We start from the raw sequence: 27774 nt of genomic DNA, 5'->3' as shown, positions 1-27774 counted from the left end.
GGGCTATGGGTCATATCTGCGCAAACGACGAGTATCGTCATTTGTTACGTTAGTTTCCTCTCGTAGATGTCTCTAAGAGTTGTCAGTTTTCATTTACAGATTTTTCACTGGTTCGCGCAGATATTTCCAAGGTCACAGCCCATGAGAGAATCCAACATCTCTACCTTGCTTTCATCACATCTATGATGTCCGCGAAAGACTAAAGTGTGTATTTATAGAAGAGTATTTATGGCGTTGTGTAGGTATTTTTTTTCTAATGGGTAGGTCTTTGACTGTTTCTAATTTTGCTACAACCATTGAAATTTTAAAGTCTTTGCTTTATCTTAGAGCAGTTAGTTGTGCAAATCTCTTTAACAAAAACTTGCATCAGAATTTTCCAAAGCGCATCGCCGCCCCCAGCCAAATAACTTTCTCCATTCAGCTCGATCGTTTAAAATATTCAGCAGAGTGTGAGCTTGAATAGAACAACAATTCCTTATGTCGCCATGATTATAAAATCGATGCGCTTTTTTGGTCAAACTCTGCTCGAAGTCGTTTGGATTATCTTTTTGAACGTAATGTTGCGCACATTTCCTGTTCTTTCTGCACCGGCCGCCTTCCTAATGATAAATTACGGCTTACCCACCTTTGAAAAGGTGGTGCAAAGCGAATTCCAGCTGTGAGTTTTGAAAGTCGACTAAACTGTTTATAATATATCCGCCCTGGGTAGCGCACAAAGACGTGCGCGTCACGTGAAAGCGCTGGAAGTTTTGTTTGGACGGACGCGTCCATCCGGATGCTTCCCGGCAATTATTGTCCCATTTTTCTGTAATTAACAGTCGGGGCAGGACCGTTCGATAACTTTTAGTTAATGGATATATTTTTAATAGCTGCCGTGGTCATTGTGGAAGTGACAGCAGGTTGAGTAAATATGGAAATTCAATTAAACGTTTATTGACAAACGACATTATTTCAAACAACAAACAGAATTTATTACTTTCAATTATGCATTTTAATTGTAAAAGCAAATCGCTCACTTTATATGCTAATGTAATTTGGTGGTAGTTTAATTAATTTTTTACACTGTACCTACTATTTATAAATTGGACTCTTATCTAGGGAGACATTTTTGTCTGCTTGAATACGGTCCTGCAAGAGCTGCATTAAACTCCGCGCTAGAATCTAGTCGAAAGCTCTAAAAGCACAACATGAAGCTCGTTAAGATTCTTTTCTCTCTCTAAAAAACAAATCGGACGTTTGGACCAGTGTTTACCGGGTCAGTCCAACTACGATTTGACATTATAAAGTGATTTGACCCCAAACATGACCCCTTACAATTCATATCGTAAACTGTCAAAAAATATTCGACCCGAGATAACTGATGTGTATTTTATTTATAGTATATTGTGTTACAAGTTTGGTAAGCGCACTATAACAAAACAAGGGAGAGGTTTGAAGAAACGGTAAAAATTTCATCAAGTAGTAGAAAGTACTGAAATATGACATTAAGCAAAATCAAGATAGACATTTGGAGGATTGCTTTTGAAGCGAGAAAAAGCAGAAGTTATATTTAAAAAAAAATGATCGAAATCGACGAGGTTCACTAAGAAAAAAGCATCGATTTCATCCGTTTGTAAAAGCAAAAGGTGAATTTACTAGAAAGATTCAGTTTGATTAATAAATTCAAAACAAGAAATGAAAGAAATTCGTATTAAAAGGAATGATTAATGATTATGATTAATAAATAATCTGGAGATAATAGGGAGGACTTGGATTTTCTCATGGGCTATGAGTCATATCTGCGCTACAAATCGACCGAAAAACATCGTCATTCGTTACGTTAGTGTCGTCTCTCTCTCGTCTATTTGATGTAAAGCAGTCGACGTTTTCAGTTTTTATTTACAGATTTTTCACTGGTTTATCGCTGCGCCTTCACACAGATATTTCCAAGGTCACAGCCCATGAGAGAATCCAACACCTCTAATTATAATTCCTTTTGTTATAACCTTAAAGGAACTTAAATTAACGCAAAATTCCTTACTTCTTATTGTTGCAATGTAAATCAGTACATTTTTTTTTTGCATGAAACAACATTAAATCAGTTGAAATAGGCTGTTGGCATCGTCAGGATATACAATAAATAAATAATACTCGATAATGATGTTGATGTAATTTTTTGAAAGCTGTCAACGGCAGTTTCAGTCTCCGTAAAAACAAGCTTCCCACTGAAAAAATCTTGGCATCCATCTATTGCAGCATCGGACAGTATTGTTGGTAAATCGGATTGTTTGCAAACAAATAGTTCTCCGCGGCCGAGCGAATTTGTGATCAACATCGCTTTTAATTATTCGAAACAATCCCGGCGTCCATAAATTCAAAATCAATCGGCGGATGAAACATCAGCTCCGCAGTTAACAGCATTATCAATAGTGATATTAAGATTGATTGCGGCTTACTAAGTTTGATCGCTCTTAACGCTGTCGAGATTAATTCGAATCGGTAACTGTTAATTCGCACATTTATTCCAATTTTAATTCCAGAATAAGTCATTTGCCTAATTCCAGGACCGGATTTATTGCGCCGACAGATGATTTCTCATCTTTCAGCGGCGCTTAAATACTTAAGCTGGGGAATGATGAATACTTCCCATCACACGGAATGGTCAGGAACATGTGTTCCCGACCGACAGTTTATAAATATATGGGATCTCAGCTTCCCCCTGAAAGACGAGACCTGTAGCGCCTGCCCCCGAATTTTTGTGGGGTAATTTGAATAGTTGGTGTCGCCTTGTGGCGGATACCTTGAAAGGTTACCCCGAAGACTGTCGTCACTCGAAGACGTCTCAGTCATGTTAATTACTACATCCTCGAATTAGACACTTTGAAATATGATGTCCTTCAATCTAATTACGGAAATACCAGAGTGTTAATTGACTGCAATGGAAACTTCTTAATTGCGTTAGATGAGTTTTTAAGGATGGGGTGCAGGAAAAATCAGAGATGGCCTAAACAGGAGCAGGGATAATTACTTGTTCCGTCGGGAACCCAATCGATAATTCCCTATTTATATTCAAATAATTCAAATAAATCTGGGATATAAATCCATGTAATATTATAGGAAATGGCGTGGATAGATTATTCGTATAAATTTCCACCACTCCCATTCGCGTTTATCACCTATTTTAATAACACGTGTAGCTCTTTATGAATATGTGAAAACCAATAAAACTTTTTACGACCAATTTCATGAGTGAGGCTAGAGTGACGTTAATTCCTTTCATCGTCGTTCAATAGCGGGAATGTAAAAGTTGGAGTTCAAGCAAACAACAAGAGTCGATCCCAAAGACTTTTTTATTTTTCAAAATAATTCCCCTAGATTGCAACTCTTACAGAATTTAGGTAACATTTCTTCAATCAGAATAGTAAAAATAGAACGAATTCTTCTTTTCAGAACTGCCAGAACAATTTTTCACTAAACCAACATCTTTGTTTTTGTTAAATCATGTCGTTGGAACGACTGTTCAAGAAAAATTCTTGACACTGTAGATTTTTCTCTCCAGTGGTGATTTTGTTTAACAAAGGAAAATTGGTCCTCAGATGTTGCTTGTTTGTCTGATTACTTATCGACACTCCCTGGTAAGTTTCTTTGATAATTCTCTTGCTATTCGCATGCTGAACGTTCATTAGTTTCTGTCGGAATTATTCTTAGCAATCTAATTACTCTTCCCAGTAATTGGTGCTTTCCTTACCTCCTGGCTTACCTAATTCCAGACCGTATTGACATCGTCCAATGAAAAATTTATTTTAGTTGACAAACAAAATTATGAGTACGCGTTTGTCGAGTCTGTAATTTTATTGACTTACATCTCATTGAAACGTAATTTGAACAAATAATATACAATTTCCTGGCCAATTAGCGGTCCCCGCCATTTTCATTATACATGATCCACTTTTCTCATTAGTAATTATGTCCCTGGTTTATTCTAGGCATTGCGGTAATTTATTAACAAGGTAAAAACCGCGTAATTCTCGTCGAAAACTAGAGTGGAAACTAAGCAAACCTAGTTCGGTTTGTTGCTGTTATTTAATGAAAACTAAAATTAGTTCGGTGCGATTGTTGCCTTGACATGACAATTGCTATCATTTATTTTGTTTAGACCGTGATTTATTTAGAGCTTTGGAAGTTCAAAAGTGCTTCACAAGTAAGAATAAATAACCTAAAGAGGATTTTAAAATATAACTTTCTTTTCATGATAAGACTTAGTAATATCCATTATTTTTCACGTTTGCGGTCTTTGTCAACAGATAATGGAGTTTTACAATTTTTGTTGCATGCTGTAAAATAAATTTTATTTAACGGTAATATCGCCCGAGCTTTTAATCGGTTAAAATATACGTTGCCCGAGCACAACTTACAATCGAGTAGCAAAAGTAGGACAAGTGGCGCAAATAAAGTGCACACTTTTTTACCATTGTTTAGTGAAGAAACTCGTTTATTCGTGAAGAAAATATTGTTCGAGAAATATTTACGTAGGTGATTACGTTACTCATCTTCCAACATACCTTTTCTTCCCGAAGCAAAAGAAAAGTGTTTTTATGCTTTGCCCAGTTGCCGACCTTGACTTCGTCTCGGTCTTCAGTCTCTGATGGTCTTAGCACAAAAAGCCTCACTTCTACTCTTAATGAAATAATCTACTAAAACTTTAAGAGATCCAAAACTATTCCAATCTTTTACAGAGTCGCTTTCCTTTCTTTCCTGTTTTCTGAAACCGCCTTGAAAGTGTTATGATAATTTCTTGCTTCTGCTTTGTTTGCACTCTAATCGAAGCGAGTCCGGGTCCGAGCTTTTAACCGCATCTTTCAGCTTGTTTACCAATTTTCCTCGAAAAGTCTTCCACTCTAATAACTACTTCGCGTTTCCTGTTCGCGACTCCACTGTGTGCTCAACAAACACGTACCACTTCTTTCGAAGGTCCCTTGTCCAAAGTGGAAGATCCAGTCCTGGATGATAATTCGTAATCACTGTCGAATTAAATGAGTTGTTAATCGGCGCGTGGGTTGCGGAGCAATTTTGCGAGGGCTCATGAAAGATGGCCTTAATTGCTGATAGTGGCTGCTCTACAGGCTATTAGAAGATATTATGTTGACTCGCACATAATAGAGAATCAGCACCCAATTCTAAAGTGTTGGTTTTGGTGTAGAATGGCCCAGTTGATTTATGTCGCCTCCTGTGTGTAATCCTGCAAATTGCCGTGTTTCCAAACTTGCCCGGACCGGAGCGTTTCGCACCAACTTCATCAACTTTCCGTAAAAACAGGCCGAGTGCCACCGCAAACAAATAAACATCGGAGGGGCGATAAGTCTTATTATGCGGAAGCACCTACGCCCAGTGGCGTAACTGGAGAATCACTACCCTCGGGCAAAATCATTCCCTCTAGTAAAAATATTCCGTGATCATACAAATATGCATTCTATAAAGAGTCCTTCTCCACTTGTGACCCTCGGGGCCCCGGTCGCCTCTCTCGTTGCGCTACTGCTGGGGCCGCAGGACACCACTCCCGAGATGAATGAGAATATCTCCCCGCGTCGTAAACATCCCCGCTACTGATGCAAGACGCCGGTACTAAACATTTTATTAGACATAAAGTAAACCTTGGGGCACGGGTCAATTTCAATCCTTACGCTTTTATTGCCGGCTGCGAGTTTTATTTTAATTTAGGCCTAAGGTACACATCCCCTGATTAAAACGGCGCCGCCGCCGCATCGACATCGTTAAAAATGTAAGATCGTATCGCCGCCGTTACACAATTTTTAATTCGAATTTATTCGGGCTTTGTGTTATCGTGTGATATAATCCGATGGCTCTAAATTCTTCGCCATGTTGAAATTTCACTCGTTAATTGAGGATTATTATAAGTTTCATGAATGATATTTACATTACTAATGCAAATAGAGTAATCCATACAAATAACGCCGCTATGCGGAAAAGCTCGGATTCTATGCCGATGACATTTCGCAGGACTGAATCCCCCCTCATTGAAAAGCTTCGATTTAGCGAACTTTTTCCCAAGAATTTTCTAAAATTTATAGATATGTGAAAATGCAATACGCCAGTTATATTATGAATGCCCGAATTAATTATTATTAGTCGATTTAACTTTCCAATCAAGCTGACAAGCTGAAGTGTGAAATTATGTATGTACAAATAAATACTGGATAAACAAGGAAACTAAATTGCAGACTGATTAAAAGCACAAATTAATCAATATTTCGGTTTATTTGTTTGCCAAGTTAAGCAGTGATTTTTTCCAGCGACGTTTCGTGTTTGCTCTTGAAAACAGAAATAATTTTGTTTGTTCACTTAAAATTATTAAATCTCTCTTCCCTTGTTTTTTTATATCTTGAGTGACAGTTAAACACAAGGTTTTCGATTATAAACACATAATGTTTTCTTTTTATAACCGTTTAAACATTTTTTAGGTATAAATTAATGAGTAGTTAATGAAACTCATTAATTAATTATTTAGAAAAAGATCAAAAGTGCATCGTTTCAATATGGTAATCAAAATAAAAATATAATTTGTGTTGCATTTTTGCTGTTTTAAATCAATCCTCCCATAAAAAAATCAGAAGGATTTAAATCCGGAGATCTTGGCGGCCAAAGTGAATCCTGCCTCATTGGTAAATAAAATAACCTATAAAATTCTGGCTGTTTTTTTACATTGTAAAATTGATTTATATTTTATATTAACGCTTATGGAAAAATGTTGATTATATTTATTATTTCATTTTCAATTATTAAACAGCAACTAACAATTGTTTTCTGTTACAAAGGCATTACGAGGATGTGTATACATTTTAAATAAAGTCAAAGTTAATGTACATAATGGATAGATGTTTAGATTTATGTACTAAAATTCAACAACATACAAATATTTTGTTAATATTTTTTGCATCTTTCAAAATATACTCTAAACATATTTTTTTTGGCAAAGTAATTGAATTTTCTTCATGGAAAATGTAGTGAGGTTCAAAAGTTTCCGGCCCAGCTTTTTTTTATTTAAGCATAAAAATAAAAATCTCTAGAGACAGCCGTATGCTTGATAATTTTGGTCGTTGCCCTTCTGCAATTTGCGAACAGTGGTAACCGTAGAGGTCAGTTCTTTAAATAAATTTTCTGGGTGTTAGAACCAACACGCATTAATTTCTTAGTATTCTGTAATTAAGTTGGTAGTAAAGTTTTTACTTCTTTGTATTTTCTGTTGGATATCCATCACGCGGTCACGATAGAGTGAGTTGCGAATATTTTTTCTGAAGAAAAGTTATTTGAATTTCAAGTGTCCCGCCAGCGTGCCACTCTAAATCTCTTTCAGTTTGTCGTAATTGCGTCATAAGAATCCGCCAGAAATCGCAGTTAATTAAATCCGTAAGTAATTTGAATAAGGCTTAATAGACGGAACAGCAAATAAAATTTGGCATCGTCCGTGAATATTTTTAACGGGTTTTTACGAGTTCTTTCCGACTTGTTTTTGCAGAAGATTGAACGAGGGGCGCTCCTAAAATGAAATTAGCTTAGGGGAGCTAATGACTTGCCAAGGAGTCGTTCGAACCTGTCTCGTCTTAGCACCAACTAAAATTATCCATCAGGGAAATGACGGTGTCTGGTGCACAACATCTACGAAGAAAAAAAAATTCATTTGCTCCTGATATAGGAATGTCACCTAGTCACTTCCGGTACGACGCATCCTGATTGGACAAAGCTCATCCGCCAGTAAAATTGCCAACACGACGTATCGGCCCGGACGATGCAATGACGAAATCCAATTTCAAATTGCATCCAGAAATCTATTTCACGATCTCTTACGTCGCAGCCCTCGACACGGGAATCGCTGGATTTTTTGCAAGCCGCCCGCCGGCTAAATGCACGTATGCAAAGCTTGACAATTGCGTTAGGACCGGGTGGTGCATGGAATGCAAGCGGTAAATGAGCTGTAAAGCACGTTCAACGTAGTAAATAAAGGCGGTTTGACTGTTTTTTTGCAAAAATTAATCGTTCAGTCATAACAACGGCAACGTGTGCAACTTATTGCCACGGTTTCGTCACATTTCACGGCTCTTTAGTTGCACTGCAAAGGTGGCCAACATTTTCACAACCTTGAAGCACTTGTGCGTCGTCCTAGAAATAATGAATATCTTATTTTTAATAAGTTTATTATCATTTTCAAGGAATTTATTCGCCCAGTTGCGACCTCGACTTCGTCTCGGTCTTCAATCTCTGGGCTTAGCACAAAAAACTTCACTTCTACTCTTAATGATATAATCTACTATTTTTCACAACTATTAGAAAAGCTGTACTACAGTATTATTAGTGCGTAGCATCTTTTTGCTCCGGTCGGATCATAAGAGTGCATTAAAAACAATTGAACCTGTCTCGCCATCTTTGCTTTAGAAAAGTCAAGTTTTAGATTTGTTTTTTTATGTTAATTGGTTTTTGTAATTGCAAGACAGTTGTAGAAAAGTAATTTTATAAAACTCATGTGTAAAGCATTTTCGTACGGAAAAGTACTACTTTATGCACTTGTTTCATAAATTACTATTATTATCCTACATTCTACATCTACTATTATTACTAAAAATTTTCTTAGTTGACTTTTTATTGCATTTATTCATACTGTCTGTTATTTTAAAATCTCGCGTCCTTATTTTCTACAACACTGCAAATCAGGAATCACCTATAATCAAATTCTAGTTCCAAATGAGTTACAAACTTTTCAAATACTTTAACATGGACGTAAATTTAATTAAAATTCTCTCTAAAGGAATTTCCACCTTCGTTAGAATCCATAATGACAAGACTCTGTAATCTTTCAACCTTCATACTTTCTCTATAACAAAATATAAACACGATGGTATTATTTGCTGCTTACGTCAATGATCTCTTAGAAATTACTTTAATCTTTATAAAGTTGGAATTTATTCCTTCAAGGTATTCTTAAAATGCGTAAACAAAACAAAAGCAATTTCAGCGTTTATCAAAAAAACAGTCTACAAGAACGATTCAAAACTTATTACAACAACCTATTTTCGATTTGTAGAAATAATTGAAGGTGTGAAAAAATTAAACGATTTATTTTAATACTGGCTTTAACTTTTGCTTTAATAATGAACGGGAGGTCCTGGGTCTGGTCATTAATTTTGTAGATAATTTCACAATGATAAAGACCGGTTTAATACATGTAATAGAACATCTCTAATGCGGGGACAAGAATAGTTCAAAGTAGAAACAAAACGAGAAGAAGAGATAACAACTAACCGGCTAATTCGAAGGTATCTATTATTATCCGAAACCCGGTATTTGCTTGCTTGTCCTATTAGGTTAGTTCATAGTTTAACCAAATGGTCAGCAATTTAGTACAGTGGGACCTCTATTATTTAAGGACAGAGAGAATTTTCAAGATGCTTCTGAAGGACTAAAATTGTTTTAATTATACAGGTGGGACAAGGAGATAATGTATAGCTATAGTTTGTGTTGAGATAATTTTACAGAAAATGACAAAGAACTTTTACTTGTAGGTTTGTACCTGCGAGTTATAATGTTATCCACTTAGGGCAATTTGTGTAACTTTATATTTTTATAAGATTAGCGGGCACTACATTATGCAGGATGTCCCAAAAAAAAAGGCGAGTCCATGGTTCCCTTATTTATCGGAGAATTTTAATTATCTAGACACCAAATGAAATGGTTGGGAATAGGCTACAAAATCGGCCCCAAGGGCTTCAAGGCTAAACTGTCAAAATATATTTTTTTCAAATTCGAACACATACTTTTTTAAAATTCTGATAGAGATTTTGTTTTTTGATTTGGTTAAACTTGTTACATTGTTGTATTCAGAATAAAAGTGAGCCTTTCACCGCGGAGCGTGTGACGTGACGCGTGACGGCGACTAATTCACAGCCCAGGAATAACGTCGCGGTGGGCCTAAAGAAGTATAATAATATAATAAGACCATTTTATCAAAGAAGTGGTGATTTTCCCTAATGAATTTTGTCTAGAAGATTCGATACAAATTATTCTTAAGTCAATTGCCAATCATTTTATTCATCTTTTTCTTTGAACTTTAAAATTTTCAGTACCTAAAGGAAATACATATCTACAAATCTTTATGTGCATGTTTTATCTGTCAAATTAATATTAGGTATGTCCTTAATTTGTCTTTTAATGTCAGTCAGCCTCAGTTCTTAATATATGTATGTTCTGTTAATAGTGTGGTGTAAGAGGCTATTAAGTTGCGTCTCCGGTAATAACATTAAAAAAGACAAAAGAGCCAAGAAACCTGGAAATGTGTCTGTGGTGCGTTGCTTTATCTTTAATCACCGAAACACTCTTCGTCACGGTTCAGTTCCTTGATGGTAAATACGAGAAACTAGATAAAACTTTATTAACACCCCGTACGAAAATTACGTGTGAGAGTGAACACATTTTAGCTTAATCTAACGGCGGTTTTACGTATTAAAAGGTTTAATGTGTTAACACCACTTAGCTTTTACGAGCCGCAGCCGACATGACGGCTAAAATCTGTTTATTTAATTTAATTGGATCGAACCGTAAAAAAATGATCGGTCGTGTTGGGCTTCGGTGTTGTGTCGTTCATCAACAGCGGTGAAGTTTCCGTTTATTAATGGATTCAGTGGCCGAACCGCAACTCGAAGGAGGACCGAACAAGAACAAGTGACCACTAATGATGCAAGTTGCGAGTTTTAATTCGCAAAATCAGACAGCGCGTGTCTCCCGAAGAATTACAGCCGCGTCCCGGCGGCTGTTCTCTATTTAACCAGAAATTTATAGCAGAAAATTAAATGTGTGTTGTGTTGAATTCGGTCCGAATTCAATGGCATGCCCGCTGCAGGATAATTTACGACGTTGCGCCAGCGATGGCCGAAAAAATAAATAGTCGATACCGAAATTAAAAAGCTCCGGGGTAATGTCCCCCGGAATATTTTATCGAGGTTACACTTGTCCGATCTGCCATTAATCGGGCGTAAATTATTCAGGGCCGTACTGCGGGGAATGGTTAATAACGATATTCCTCCCTCGCCAGAAGACGGTTTTGTTGGGCACGAGATAACGAAGTGTAATAATCATGTCTATTTGAGGAGAAAGAATTCTTGTAAAAGCGAAACAAACTCCGAGCGGGCATTGTAAGGAGCAGGCGAACATTGTGTACTTTTACCTTTGATCCTTTCAGGAGCCGTTTATAATCTCCCCCACCAAAACTCAACCTGAAAACATCAAAGATTTGCTCGTTAAGAATGCTTGTTTTACTTCCAATGACTTGCACTGTTTTACTGCTGCAGCTGCTACAGCTTCATTGTTCTCGGCTAGTTGTGCAACCCGATTTCAAGAAATTGCTCAAGGATTGTTCTCAAGAATTTCCTAGAGAAATGGGAATCTAGTTGTAGTCTTGGGAGGGAACGATTTTTCCAAATCAGATTTGCTTCATTATGCTGGAAAGTGTATCAGATTTAGCTAACTTGCTAACTCATGCAAACTTGCATTTTCAGTTTCGTTGTGTCGAAATCAATAATGCACAATTATTTTACAATATTAGGAGCGGAAATTAAGAGAAGAATGAAGGGGAGTGAAAGTCTAAATATAACAGGGGAAAAAGTTGTGAAAGGAAATGGGAAAAGAAATTGCAAATGAATTACCGGTTACTGTTTTGAATTTCATCTTTTGCAAAAATGTACTAAGTAAATAAATAAGTTTCTCCGAGGCATTGATCAAATCTTTACGCTTGGGTGAAATTATACGAAAATAAAAGGGGATGTATTCATATTAAAGTGGACATTTTAATGATCTATTAAGTAAGATAAAGACTTTAGAAATGTTGAAGAGAGGTCTTTTTTGAAATATTATATTGATCTCATAATAACTTACAGTAAACAATCACCTCAGTAAAAAATGCATCAACAAACACTTATGGCAGTGAAGAATTTGTTATGGTGAGTTTTTTAGATTCGTAGTAGAATAAGAGAAGAAAAAAAAAAAGAAAATTAACCTCAAGAAAAATCTGAGGAAGAACATGTGGTGAAAAGAATAGGTATAATGGGTAATTGTTTATGCCACAGGAAAAATAAAAAAAAAAGAAGAAGAAGGTAATAGAAGAAAAGAAAAAGGGGAAAAATGTTATCACTGAGACTGCAAAAAATCTGGAAAAACAGGTGAACATATCTAAACTGAGTGAATTATTAAAGTCAAGTAAATGTAGAGTGACATTATGCAAACCAAGAAAAAAAAGGAAATATGTAGATAAAAAATTTATTAAAAAAAAATCATTGCAAGATAGATTGCAAAAAAATAGATATTCAAATTGAGTAACAAAATTAATCAAATAATCTTCAATCTCTGGGCTTAGCACAAAAAGACTCACTTCTACTCTTAATGACATAATTTACTATTTTATTCAGTAATTTTGAATTTCCTGTTCCCAACGCAATATTAGAGACGTTGGACCTTCTTCGAGTGGTATTATATTTAATAAGATTTCGAATAATATTTACACAGAACATCTACTAATTACTTATAATTTTATTTTAAATTGTAGTATGAAAGAAATTAAGGAAAAATTAGAAACTCATGCTATTCAAATGGTGATCAGATAAAAATGAGAAAAAAAGACCGCTTATCAATGTAAATGATTAATTAGCAAAGTAATTTCAATCATCATGTATCTATTTATTTTTTTACTGCTTCAATTTATTATTTTTTTTTTAGCATTTTTGCTAATTGTACTAAACATCCATTAGGGGTAACAAATTTAGGAATCTATCACCAACAAGATTGCTAAATCTTGACGTGTCAATTAACACAATTTGATTTGAAAAAATATTGTAGAGCCAGCAGGACTAAAGCTTCTTTTCTATTGTAGGACAACCTTATATGTATATTTGAAGCGTATCGCTTAACTGACAGCCGTTATGAAAAAACCTTTGAGGGACTTCCGTGTTCCGATATTTCGAATTTAATCGAATGATTCCTCGAAATATAAATGACAGAACAGTGGGGCTGGTACATGTGAGTTTTGAGAGGAAATTGACGCAAGGGCTGGAAAATATGAAACTGATACGTCGAATAAAAAATTCGTATTGGCTCCATCGAGCTCCACAATTTAATGATGGTAAGAGCGTTTAGCGTCCAAATTGTAAATCCCAGTTTTACTATCATTCGATTTGGTCCATGCACTAGCAGTTTGCATTAGTGCTAATGAAAGCTCTGATGGATGGACCGTTCACAGGAATTTGGCCATCGCATCCGAGGAGACATTTTTGTCGTCCTCGGCCGGCGAAATTGATGTCCTTATATTAGTTAGATAAATAAGTGGATAGGGGAGGTTAGTTTATCGTAATTAATTTGGGATTAAAGCGGTTTAGCGGCGGCCGAAAATCTTGACTCCGGGCCTGGGATCGCTCCGGGGATCGCATAAATCGCCCGGACATCTGGCCCGTTGGATTTCCGGAACGAAGGGGCAGTATATTAATCAAGTACGGTATACATCGGAGCCCTTCGTTCTGGAAGTTTGCGACAAAGACCTCGGGGATATTTTATATTATTATTGCGGCTGCTGGGGAAACGTCTTTTATTAAAATTTGTTTTGTGTCACCATAAAAAGTTTTATGCAAGAAATTCACCATCGGGGGAATTTTCATAAACTCGAGGTTTTACGCGAACGCCGCCGCCGACTGACCTTCGCGAATTTATCATCTTTAACCCTTCGCCGAATTAAAAAGGACCCGCCCGTTCAATTTCGTCGGCGCCGATAAATCATGTCGTGGCCTCGCGACAACTATAAAAATTTGTACCGAACTCCTGAAACTCCCGAAAAATACAACACACATGATGTGATAAATTGCGAAACGTCGCTGCGGTGTATATTTTTTATGTAAAGTTTACGATCGACGCGCGCTGACAAAAATTTATCGAGCTGGGGCCTTTTTCGCCATTTCGGGATCCGGTGCGTGAAACAATGCCGAAATTAATTTATTGTTCTCGCAACTATTCCGATAAATTCCGGTCCGGTCCTTAACTATTCGCCAAATATTAATGTCCCCCATAATCGCACCGACCAGCGTTTGCCGAAAGTTTAAAGTAATTGCTTCGGAAGCCATCACAAGTTTAATATGGCAACTTGAAAACAAGACTTTAAGTAACATTGTGAACGCAATTTAAGGCGCATTAAAGGCGTTTGTTTGCTCGCGACAAAGGTCGTTGTCAACAATATTCATCTCGAAAATGCTCATTAAACATGTTGCACAAACCGCCAAAGCGAAGTTATAATTAAGTGGGTCCATACACTCCACGATGCACTCCGCTGGAAATCTCTGAAACGTCTAACCAATTACGTTTTATTATGGCCCTAATTGAGATTATTTACTGGAACTGTTACTGCTCATAACAAAGTATGCACACACAATATATCGGTTTTGGTGGAGAAACGTTAATTAATTTATGTCTTTGTGTATTCCAGGCGTGCATAATTTAAGTGCCTAATTGTTATCAGAAAAGTAACTCCGTCAGGGAAATGACAATTCTGGAGGAAAAAAATTCAATGTTAGACTGCTCGACGTCCCCAGTTATGAATGAAATTAGCATCGGAGAAATAGCTAATAAAAAGCTCTATTAAACTCAAATCTTGCCGTTGTCTTAAATGGGTGAAATCTAAAGAAAATTATATTCTGTAATATCTTGGCACGTTTTATCGAGAATTTTATAGTCACAGCTCATTTGAAAGAAATATTCATATAAAATTCAAACATAATGAATTTCCTTAGAGCTTAATGCAATCTTCAAAGCGAAATTACTTCTACGAGAATAATTTCGATATTAATAAATAAAACAGAAAAGGAGAAACCACAATACTATTGATGTTCAAAATTAAAATTGTAATAAGCTACGAACGGATATTGATGAGCAAAAGCAAGAAGTCTGCGAATGGTAATACATACCAAGTTCACAAGTAAAAAGCTTAACTGGTGATAGACAAAAATTTAATTTCGTTAAAATTCAGAATTGGTCAGTAAAAATACCTATTTTTGAAAGCTAGGAAAATTTATGCAGATATGTTGAATACGTTGAAGGATCAATATCCTTCCTACGCCACTATATGAAATTGGGTTGCGGATTTCAGGAGGGGAAGAACGGACGTCAGAGATGAACATTGTGTTGGAAGACCCATTTCTTTGTCCACCCCACGAAATATCGATGTGTGCAAGAATGATTTTGGAGAATCGGCGAATTGAACTAAAGCGTGTAGCACTTTGAACATTTTGTACGAACGTGTCAAAAAATTATCTAAGTGGATCTTCAAAGACCTGGACTAAAAAAAATTGAGTGTGGCAACATCTAGTCACTTTGCCGCGTTGCTGTTGATTTAAGGATTCTTCTAATTGTTTAGAGCCTGATGTAGACAGGAATGAAACGTGTTACGATCCAGAAACAAAAGAACAATCAAAGGGATCAAAGAAATTTCACATTCAGTACATACATGAGAAACAAAGTAAAAATTGAGAAGAAACACAAAAACATATCTGACAGAAGAAAATTTATTTTAGACGAAATGGTAACAAATACTTGGAAGAGTGTTTTGCATATAAAGAGGGACATCTTTTGAAGGTCTACAATTTAGATATGATAAACAAGTAACTTTTTCTGTGTTAGGCTACAAAACTATAAGTACCTCATTGTATAATCAAATTCTTGAAATCTGTGTACAAATTTTTGAAGCTTTTTTGTCTGATATAGATTTTTATCGGCAAAAAAAAAATAAATTTGGGCATCTTTCATTAGCACTTTCTATTTTAATAAACTCAGGAATTTTAATCTAAGGTTTTGTTAACACTTAACCACTAATTAAGAATTAGGCATTTATGAAATGGAAAGCAGTTACAGACGCTCCTTTCAATATTTCATTTAATTGATGTGGGCACAACGGGTCTATTAATTTTATAGTTAGTGAACTAATAACAGGCGCTTATTACACTGAACACGCCTGTTGAAACAATTTATAAGTTAGTAGATAGTTACACGAAAATTAGAAGCTGGAGGTGACGAAGAGAAAAATATAAAAATTGAAAAGTGTGAAAATTAAATATGCAAATTGGAAAATTCAAAAACATGAAAAACAACAGTAAAAGAGGCACGGGTTATAATTTCCTGATCTTTGAAAATTGTTTAAAGTAAGTCTGAAAATATGATACAATTATCTCGGAAGTAACTGACAGGTTTTGCAAGTATGTACAGTGGAATTTGGAATTAAATAAGGGTTGAAGAGAAATTGTGGACAAAAAGTCGAGAATCTGTGAAGTCGTTAAGGAAAGATATTTCGACGATAATAAAATGTTATGAAAAGGTTTTTTGCTTTTAAATTTGCAATTTCGGTTATCCGCAAATGAAACTTCAAAGTCATAGTTATGTACTCAGATGGCTTTCTTGCAGATTAGATTTAAATCACATAGAAAAGATTTGGAAGAAGGGTAGGTAAATCATGCCGTCTAGAAGAGAATAGTTATTTACAGTACGAGAGAGGAAGGCAAAGCTTTCGTTCACGCGAATTGCAATTCAAGTGAACGAAAGCGGCCTTACTCTCGAATGTATTTGGTTTTGTTCGACAGGTAAATATGTAAATGTAAATAAATTTTGACATTTTTTTTCTGTTGATCACCCAGAAACATTCAACATATAAATTAGGAAATTAAGAAATAGTTTCGACAAAATTATAAAATGTGTAAAAAAAAAATGAAAACTTTAAACAGAACGGCTAAAAAAATTGTTCCAGAAAATTGTGAAATGTGTGCAGTAAGTGAATGCAGAAACATAAAATGAAAGTAAAAATGAAGAAAGTGTGAATAGGCGAGAAAAATGTGAAAACGTTAATGACAAAAAAAAACAAAGAAAGAGAAGAATCAAAATATAACAAAAAATGTAAAAGCAATTATTATATTAAGTTTTCCCCAAAGATTCCAGGTGTATCAAGAACCAATAAGTTGTCAAGAGGCAAAGCAGGAATGTCTTATGGTTAGCAACATGTTTTAGCGCTATAGCAAAATATTGAACAAATTATTTATTGTTCAACCAAACTGGATATCAAAAATTTTAGATGTTTAGTTTTTATCTATCAAAGATGTCATTAACGTAACAGTTTAGTTTTTGTTTTAATTTTTTATTAATGGGAAAACGTTTAGAGGTTCGTTATAAATTGATTTGCTTAGCGAAAAGTTAAATTAACTTCACTGTCACTTCTGAATTTTCGAAGCCTCGTGGGTCATGTATGAAAGTATCGTGGCAATGCCAATTTAAGCATTTAATCGCTTGTGAAACGCAAACGTCAAGCTGGTAACCGTCAGAGATAAAGAAATGAGGATAGGAAATTTATTAACACGATTAATTTTGTTTCACGGTGAGTGATTCCTTTAGGATAAACAAAAACAGAATAATTATTTTAGGACGTTGGATTTCAGAAGATTAAAATTTTCAATTTTCTCTGATATGAGCAACGTAAAAGGAAAATAATCAGCGGCGACGAGCGTATAAAACCACTTGAAATGTTAAACAAGTCATAAATTCGCAACGCGAAATGTCGCTAGTTGCAACTAAACCAAAAATAAAAATCATTAAACTGTGTTCGCGCTGGTGTAAAATTGTTAATTCCACCAGATTTATGTAGCGTAACTGGCGCTCGTCAAGCTTTAATATTTTTTCGGTGGTGAGCTTTCTCTAATCGTCCTGCATTTGACTAGTAATAAAATCGTCTGACGGTGATCGGTCTTCATCCGGTGAGCCGGAGTTTTGCGGTCCAACAACACCTAAGTGGGAGCTTTGGCGGGCAAAATTTTTCTTTCGGTGCCCTTGTCCATGGCTGCGTAAAGCTCAAATTGATTCTTTCACGACACGGTCGACTGGATTTCGGGCGTTCCCCTGCGAATTCTGAATTATGTTATAGTTGTTGGCGGAATTGCAGCGTCGTGACGCATCCGCCATTAGTGACGTCATCGCGCGCGCCGCCGGGACCAACAAAAGAAGGTCGAAGGATAATTGAATTGTTGAGGAGCGTGCTGGATTGACTGACAGAATTCACACTGAGGAAGCATTACGTTACTACGTAGTAACGAGCTGTTGATTTATTTAAGTTCGGTGACATTCGAAATTGCGTTACACGTGATGACAGCCGTTGTCATCCTTCCTTAAGCCGCTTATCATGGCGCTGAACAAAAGGCCAACGATGTGTTTCCGGAAAAATCCGGCAAAAACACTCGACCCGGCTTCTTGAATTAGCGCCTCAAAATGGAATTGTTTCTAGAGGCTCTCACGCAACGTTTTGTTTTACAAACAATTTTCATTATAGAATTTTTAACCTCTGACATTTGGGCGCCCAAGAACTAACCCTAATTTGGTATGGCAGAAGAAAACGCTTTCATCAAGAAACGTTTTCTCATTGAGTTGTAATTGTAAGTAATTATGTTGTGAAGATTAATTTTAATAGTCAATTATTCTTTTGTTATAATAGTTCATTGTTTTACAAGACTAGAGCGATATTAAAAGTTTTGAAAATGAAAATCTAGCCACATCAACAAAGATTATTAGTTCTAAACGCTTAGCAATAAAATCAAGTGGTAAAGAGAGCTGAAAATGAAGTTGGTCTCCAAATATGGTTTTTTAGAGTTTATATTTGAAGTTTATCAAAGAAAAGCAATTTCAAATATTACAAAAGCAAGCAAACGTCAAAAAGCACAAAGGTGGCTGGCGTGTAAAAAATTATGAAAAAGCTGACAGGATCAGGTCTAAATAAAAACAGAAAGGGAATTTACAGGTCTGACTGTTATGGTAAATGTTTAGTAAATAATAATCTGCTATTCTGATAAAGTGTCGTGTTCAAATGAATGATATTAGAGAAATCGAGGGAAGTTTTAATTAGGAATAAGGCTATTTTTTGAATTTCGGTCAAGACATGGAAAATGACTCCAAAAAACTCTTTTAATTTTAGGAGTAAATAAAATAAACAGATTTGGCGAATACAAGACTTGTTCCAGTCTTGAAATCTGCATTATGCAGTCTTTATGAACCGGCTAGCCTTAAGCTGGCGCCACATCTGACGGATAATACGCGACCGATGTTCCGCCGCGTATACTTTCTTTAATGTTGCAAATGGACCGTTACGCGACTTATCATCAACATGTTCTGGTTGATTGTACAAAGATGTTAGTCCCGACGTAGGGCAACGGATAATTTGTGTATCGCTAGCCTAACACAACGCAATTCTCTTCACAATTTTCTCTTTCTTTTGTTCTTGAGTGCATCACGTACTTTGGAAATTAATTTATCACAAAACAGAGGGGAGTCTTATGGTAAATTGCTCTGTCCACACGGCAAATTGTCAATCAAAGACACTCTATCAGAGTCCCAAAGAATCTGTTGTGTAAGACTGTTGCAGACAATTTTTACGAGGTAGTCACCCTTGTGTCTTTACTCCATGCTTTGACATTTTGTCGTAAACTGTTTTTCTTTTTATTTCGATCCTGGTTAACGACAACCGAATCTGTCTAATTCATTCTACAAAATAACACTCTGTTATAAATTTTACAAACAAATTGTTTTAAAAATTAGTACAGACTTTTAAAATCACGATAAATACGATAAAACTGTTGGTGAAAATCAAGCTATGTATCTGTACTGTTTGAGACAATAAAAAAACGACCGCATCATCAACTAAAAGTTAAGTTGTGAGTCGTCAGCCCCAAGTCCGAGGGATGATCAGTTCCTAAGAAAGCAAATATTGACCGAGTCAAAATTCAAAATTTGCCAGAAGTTCACGCTGTTAGAATATCTAAGTAAATAAATTATCTGGCAAAGTTTAAGGGATGAAGGGCGAGAGGTCATGAAACCATTAAGTGATGCGTCAATTCCTGCCGCAGTGCCACATACCCAGTGATTCTACTAAAACGGATAAAATTAACTGCGCCATTATTGAAAATTAATGTTGCAAACTTGACACAAATTCTGTGAACAATTATTTTAGAGCCGTTTAAAATGTGAGAGCTTTTGAGCTTTTCGTAAATTAATAAACAACGCAATAATGAATAATTGCAAGTAAATGTGAAGTAAAGAAAATGGAAATACATTACGAGAAAAATTTTAAGACTGGTGTTGATAAAGAAATTGACAAATTGTTTGTCGATAAGGAATGAGGAAACAAAGTGTCAACAGAGTGACGCTTTCGAAATATGTTTCCGTCGAAGTTACACAGCCTGCGCGTATTAGATCGTTTTCGTCGTAATATGAGAAAAATGAATTTTGTTTTTGTTGTGTTAGCGTCACTATCCTTGCAGAGACAAATAAATTTGGGCGGTCAGTGTTGACGCGAGTTTGAAATTTAATTATAACGGCGTTGTTAACAAGAACGCTGCAAGCGGCGGTCCTTCGCGCAATAAATGTTTGATGGATGGCTCGCCTTGCGTGGTGTAAATTCAGAAAATGCAATTACAGTAATATCTTGGCAATAAATATAAACGTAAATGCATTAGGGCTGTTATTTCGAGTTTGATATGTGCCGAGTTTGAGGCTTAAAAGCAGCGGGAGCTTTCGCTTCAAAGAGATTGCAGCTGAAATTCAGAGACAATAAGGGGTGGATTTATGGCTAGATGCTCGATGTTGATATTCAAATAAGTAACATAAATGAAGGGCCTCCATTCATAACGCATCGCGGGCTGTATTTTTTCCGTCACAACAGAGATTTACACTATCTTAAGGGTTTCCACGGAACAATGAAATAAATTTTGCAGTGCGCTTCCGCCGTATGAAAATATAATCAAATCTGGCGTAATACTTTGCGGCGCAGCATTTGTCGTTAATATTGGCTTTATTCTGTCAAGCACAGGAGGAGCTTTCAGCTTTGTGATATTTTATTAAAAATTCAGTTTGGAAAAAAATACAATTTCCTCTTCTACGGAGATTTAAATTAAAGCGAGCGCCCGGTCCGTAAAGATAACGCATCAGAAGAATTATTAAAACTTTTCATTGTTTGACTGTCTTAATGGTCAAAACAATAATCCACCCCTTTCTGATTCCCTTTTGTTACATCTCATCTATTGATTTATTTCGATTCCTCCTACCGTCTAATGGACCAGAGCATTTTATTGTACAGACTTGGATGTTTCCAATACTTTCAAGGTCTTACTGCTGGAAGGAAATTCACGGTTTGATTGGTTGTAAGTGCTTTCGGCAATAAAAATTTTATTAAGCAAGCAAAACTTAGCATTCATCAAAATTTATCTTTGAACAAAATTCATCGGACGTTCCTCCTTCCGTCGACTTGCAACAACCGCCCACAAATAAATACATCATCCCTTATGTGACGTTTTCCCAGCTTTACTTTTACAAGGATGCACCGAATTCTCGCTGCAGCGAAATATTTATTGTATTATGTTGTTTCCAGAGCGACACAATGGCACAGGAAATTGCCGATCATATCCACAATGCTGACAGTTTTGACATACAAATGGGACAAATCTTGTACACTGAATACAATCGTGTTTGTACCTGTCTGTATTGTAGTCGGACCACAAACATTGAAGATCTTCGGTGCCCCACGACGGATATTGCATTACCAACGTCGGGAAGATTCACAAATTATTCTGACAAATTAAAATTAAACACCGTGATGTCTGCATCAGATGCAGACTTTTGTAATGCAAAAACGAATTTTACAACTATTAAATTGTGATCAAAGATACCCATCGTCCTCCTGCGGAGTAAAAACTAACAACGCAAAAAGTGAGGTTAGATTTAAACAAGTTATCTGTGATCTGTAATCCGTGGTGCGTTCACACTCGACTCTTCAATGCCAACTTTGAGGACACATTTAAATGAACACCCAATACAACTCAAGAATATGAAATATCAAAAAACATTATGTTGCTGTAACAAGATGGTTCACAAAACTTTTCCACTTGTTAATGTGTGGCAACTAAAAACTGTGATTACAAACAAAAAGAGAAACAATTTTACCTTTTATTTATGTCATTAGCACGCAATTCTACGCATTTGAGAAACTTTTTTCGTTAATGGTTATAAAAGTATGGTCGGTCAACTATCTGTCACTTTACATAATTTATCATCCTGAGTTGATTTTATGCTACAGTCCATTTAATAGATTATTTGAACTAAACACAAAATCGTCCGTTCTCAACACTTTGCGGCCTAATAAAGTGTCGCTTCAAGATAACGAATGACAAATAGTTGGAGCAAAAACTTCAATTCGGTTAGATTTTGATGAAGAGTTTTTGGGTAGAGCATTTTTTCAGAGAAAATTATAACTGATCATCAGTTTTTGTTCGAAGTACCTAATCTTTTATTGCATTATTAGTCATCGTCAACTTAACATATTACCCTACTGATAGCGAAGGTTTCATACCCAATCTAAATACTCTCTTAGTTTGCTTTTTTTAAGCATAGATCAAATGAAGGATTTATATTTCTTAATTCTATATCTGAAATGCGAATTACATATTTTGAAATCGTCAACCGTTTAAACACCAAAGAACGAAGTTATATAAAGAAATCTTTAATCGATCTGGATTGAAAGAGGATTAGTAAAGCTGTAATCCTTTGGAACAAAAACATGTTTTTATTGAGCTGGATGTTAGGGTAGGTATATGAAGACCCTTTACTTTGGTAAAAGTGATGTCTCTGCATAAAAGATTATTGTCAAAGATTGCATATTTTGCAATTTGGCAATTCGTGAGATTTCAATTAAAAGGTGTCAGTCTTAAAAGTTAGGTTAGTGATTTTGAGAACGTTGAAATCTTGATTTTCATAAAGAAGTGAATTATGTGTGACCTGTCGCCCTGTCGAAGTCCAATGAAACAACGAGATTTAAAACTCCCGCGCCTTTATTCAACGGTGAGCACAGCACCGTTCTGTGTTCTCTGGTGAAGACCACGTGCACCCCGATTATTTACACAGAGGTTATGTTTTTGGAGGCTCTTTTCTATTCTCTCTTTCTGAAGTTAAAAAGACAAAAAGGTACGCCGTAAATGACTGCAATACGATCGAATTTTGGTAAATACAAAATTGATCAATGAAATCAACGAACAAATATTGTTTCCAGGATGAAGATTATCTTTATTACTCAAACATTGTGCTAAAGGATCATGCAGGAGGAGCTCCAATCGTGTAAATGTTCGAAATGTCTTCCTTCAGCTTTCAAACATAATGTTGTTCTTCGCTCCATGTTTTCAAATGACCTTCGCAAAGTTGGGACATCAATTAAATTGCAGTTATCAGTAATCAGGCCTTTTTGTGAACACGTTGTTTGAGGGGTATGGAAAAACAAAATAATCAAAGCAAGTTGTTGGTAAGTGCCTTGAAAGTCCGGAAACTTTTGTTGAAATTCCTCAAAAACTTGAGGTGTCGAATAGGACGATTCGCCGTTTGAATTAAATTTTTACGTGTTGCCAACTGAAGCGTATTAATCACGGCCCTCTCGTTTTTTTTTTATTTTCGATCGCACGGTATAATATCTGCAATTGGTACCAATGGGTTCTTCATCTAAAGTTGGGTTTATGGTTTTTACGTTTTTAAGACAACAAAATTTATTGTGACAAAAAAAAAACAAAAAGAAAACGGAGAGAAATTTACAAAGCCATTCATCTGCCTGAAAGCCATAACAATAGATAACGGCCCCAGTTATAAAACTCCCTAAAGAGCAAATGACGCTTCCTCCGCAATAAACGGAAAAACTACACATAAAAGTCATAATATATGAAGTAGAGAACAACACACACATGTACTCGTATGTCTGGTATTGTTAAAAAATGTCGCAATATGAAGAATCCTTGCGATTGCTGACCAGTTGTTCGGAAATGAAATTTTTTCCAAGGACCACCTCTCAAAAGCGCGCATTCCTATCTCGTCCTGTAGTGGTGATCCTGCATTTTCAACGGGTTGAGCTTGTACAAAACGAATTAAAAATTAGAACAGAAATGATTAATAACGTTCGATCGGGGAAGTGGTCGCTTTTCCCGATTTCCGTATGTCAGACTTGCGGGGTGAGCAATTTAAAAATGATTCATATCCTGGCCCCTCTTAAATGGAGTTGGCATTAAAATTCTAGTGGCAGCCCGGGGTGGAGCGTGTTTATTCATTTTTGGCAGTAAAGGGGGCGAAGTTTGCCGTCGATATTACAATATTTTCCGGTAATTAAACTTTAAAACTGTTTGATCTGGATATCCAAATATTGATTTTAACAAAGAAGGCAGATGCAAGAGGCTGAATAATGTCAGGTCGTATTAGGTTCGAAGGCGAACGGCTCAATGGGGACTGGGGGTCTTACCTGAGGAGCGAAACAATAAGGCTGCGGAATAAGAAAGCAAACAGTCTATTCTTGCTTTTATATTTGCGTTCAACCGCACCTGGTGCGGCTGTTTCGGCTGCTTTATAGATGTGTAATGATCGAAGTAACGTTCTGCGGATCGCACCCGCACCCAGGATTGATGAAAATGCAATTATATTGTTCGTTAGAGGATTGGGGATGGGAACGGGGAGTTAACACATTTTTGAAGAGGCGATCATTCAGGTTGCGTTCCCTCAGAAATTATCCAATAACATTGTTTTTCGACGCACCAGACTTTCACGCAAATACTTTCAAAACATCTCCGATGGAATTTATTTAAAATTAAGTGTGGAGCATAAAAAATTATTCGTAATTGGAAAAGTTTGTAATATTTTTGATGGCTTTCAAAAGAAACGACCCAGGAGCTCATTGGAAGCTTATTCGACGGATCATTGAAAGTTCTTTCTTTCTCAGCAGGCTTAAACGCCGATTTAAATAAAATTCTCCCGATTAACGGAGGCAATGAGGATTACGTTTTCGATCAATCGATACTGGCAGATACAGCTTCCTGCAGTATGCTTTCCAAGATACTCAACGAAGACGGCAAAATTTAACCAGAAAACTTAAAAAGAGAATTCATGAAACAGTGATACTTTTTGTATGGTCGGTCTTATTATACTCCAAGCACGTTTTATAGGCAATAGATGAGGCGATCCACTAAGTCATGGCAAAATTCTTTTTTTCGGTACCTCCCTAGAAAGTGAGTTACCAGTGGATAAAGGTTTCTCTTTCGTTCATTTCACTTCCGCTCATCGTTTTTCGCTCACTGTCTTTCACTCACTGGTTTTCATTCACTCGTACATTTTTTCCAATTCTTTCTGATAACGTAATTTTGATTTTTTAGTCAACATTTGATACTTACTTGCGGCACTTGCCTCTTCCAGGACATCATCAGGAACTAATATGAACTATCTGCTCTGTAAATCACCACCTCCAGAATTAATTTCGAATGACATTGTCAAATTTTGTCTTTCTGCTAAACAGCATTTTAAAGATTTTTTTTTTATTTTTGTCTTTTTGTAAATATAGATTTAAAAAATGGTGTGAGTTGTTATAATCGATTTCAGAAACTGTAAAATAAATTAAATTGAAACCAGTTTAATAAAAATTGTCAATGGCAAAAAAGAAAATATTATTTTAGTGTGTTGGGTGGATATGATGTGTTTACAGAATTTATTTCTGGAACGAGTTTGATTTGAGCGCCCACGTCGATACCGCTATTAAGCTAAATGGGTGTCCACAAAATAACAATATTTTTCTTTTTCGTTTTAATTGTATCAATCAGTGTGATTGATTTACAAGCGCAATTGTTCGAAAAGCATTTAGTGGTAAAGACCACTGAAAGAAAAAATCCACCCAAGTTTAAACGAGTTTACCCTGAGGACTTCGAAGTTGTCGAAGAGCATTGTCTATCGTTGAAAAGCATCAGTATATTCAATTCTTCAAAGACACTTAACGTGAGTTTTTGCTGGGGCTCTGTTCCGAACAGTTGAAGAAGTACCACGCGAGTCCAATCAAAAACTTCGAAAACATAACGCTCGCCGAAAGGAAATATCAAAGGGTGGAATTGCAATTACGGACGAGATGATTATTAGGGCGGGTCGTAATTAACAGAATTTGTTTGTGGTAACCGATTGAATATAGAAAAAACCGTGTGCGGAAAGCCGTGAAGAGAAATTACGGCGTACCCACCGCTGGCAAAAAAATAAACGTTTATTTTCGAGTCTTTATGAATATTAAAGGCCTGGAAGTGAAATCCTCAAAAAGAATAAACTCGCTCCGGCGAAATGTAGCTTTTGACCCGGGGCCGGTTTTTTCTGCGGCGGCATTCGCATCATCACGGAAGGGCTCACATATCAGAAGAGTATCGCTGAAAGAGTCCGGATCGATCCTGGACGTTAAAATAATTTCGACATGATCCGCAAACATAATATGACGTTGCGAGTCAAGATTTAAACGGGAAATGAGAGCTTATCCAATCATGGCGGTGCAACTACTCCACCACCCACAATAATAACACTGGCGAACATAAATCCGTACGGGTTACAGCCCCGGCGATACTTCCAAAGGAAGTCGGCCATGTTTGTGTTGAGTTATTACAAGAGTTGGGGACCGGCGATCATTCTTTGAAAGGTCGTGAAAGTTTTATTAAGAATAAGTTGCATGAAATATAGAAAAACCCACTTATGTCCGGAAGTTTTTTATATTCTTGGGGCACTTTAAAATGTATGCGCGCAGGTAAAAGCTCTTAGAGATTGCTTCGGCGATAAGCACAGGTTATTAAAGCTCCTGTTTTAAGCTCCGGGATATGAGGCTTTTCAGGCAACTAATTTCAGACACGTCACATGTACAGCACGCCGCAAATCAAATGAGACCGAAATCGCCAAGCCATCTTCATTATCACTTTCATTATTATTCATAGAATATTCTGATTTGAACGTGCTCCAAATTTTCAAAACGGTCTGCGCCGCTTAAAAGTGCGCCCCGGATCGACACCCCATTTACCATGCGTCATTCTTGTACACACGTATTTAGCCAAAATTAGCTCCGGGTAATGGGCCTTATCGCCGGAATCAGGGCACGCACCTCGCTCGTAAAACACGGAAATTAAGTAAATACAATCGAAGGATTAGCACCGAATCTAACTAATTCAGAACTTCTCGCCTATCAAAAGGGTTCGAACGAGATCGCCCAACCAATTACGATACATAATGTAGATCGCTAATAAAGCCTCGGTCACACGACAAACGCAAATCGGGGATAACATTTAACGCTGTCGACAGAACCAGAATTAGGGGTGAGTGTCAGTCGCTCACCTGTTCGCTGGAACTGATGTGGGATGAAGGCGGAGGATCTCTGCCGGACTGGTCCACTGTCGTCACCTGTCAAACAAACCGCACTGTCAAAGGAGTGATTTCGAAATTTGCAATAATTTCAGCTCACGGAAAATTTGGAAATTCGGGATGAACGAGTTCGCACTCGATCGCGGAATGTTTGTAGATACAGACGCATAAGCGCAAACAGTTCTTTTAAACAAATCATCATACGCAATTTCTGCCCGGAATTTGCATTCCGGATGAGATCGAGAATGTTTTCCCCGGCAAAATAAATACTCAAATATGGAAAAAATTACTGAAAAATCAACATTCTTTTTCGTGCTTTAAATGAAAAATGCATTAGGGATTTCATTTTGAATGGTTTAATAATTTGATACAACAGGGCCGTTTTAGGGGTTCAAGAACTGAATAAAAATATAACCTGCGTTTACGACAACGTCTTCAATTCACAGCAAAGCTATTTTTTGCTCATATTTTTTTCGTTTGCACTGAGCAACTTATTGTTATTTTTGAACA

General features: G+C 36.4%; 1 protein-coding gene across 1 annotated transcript in view; it reads right to left on the bottom strand.

Annotated features, from left to right (window-relative positions):
* Positions 1 to 27281, bottom strand: part of LOC138130238 (carboxypeptidase N subunit 2-like) — a 130205-nt gene extending 102924 nt beyond the window's left edge. Inside the window, exon 1 of the mRNA XM_069046668.1 lies at positions 27238 to 27281. The gene's annotated coding sequence lies outside the window, so the exon portion shown is untranslated. The remainder of the gene's footprint in view (positions 1 to 27237) is intronic.
* Between the last annotated feature and the right edge of the window lie 493 nt (positions 27282 to 27774).

The sequence above is a fragment of the Tenebrio molitor genome, chromosome 5 (assembly GCF_963966145.1).
Source record: "Tenebrio molitor chromosome 5, icTenMoli1.1, whole genome shotgun sequence".
Taxonomy (NCBI): domain Eukaryota; kingdom Metazoa; phylum Arthropoda; class Insecta; order Coleoptera; family Tenebrionidae; genus Tenebrio; species Tenebrio molitor.
Note: the sequence above shows the minus strand (reverse complement) of the source record. Positions and strands in the feature narration are given on the sequence as shown.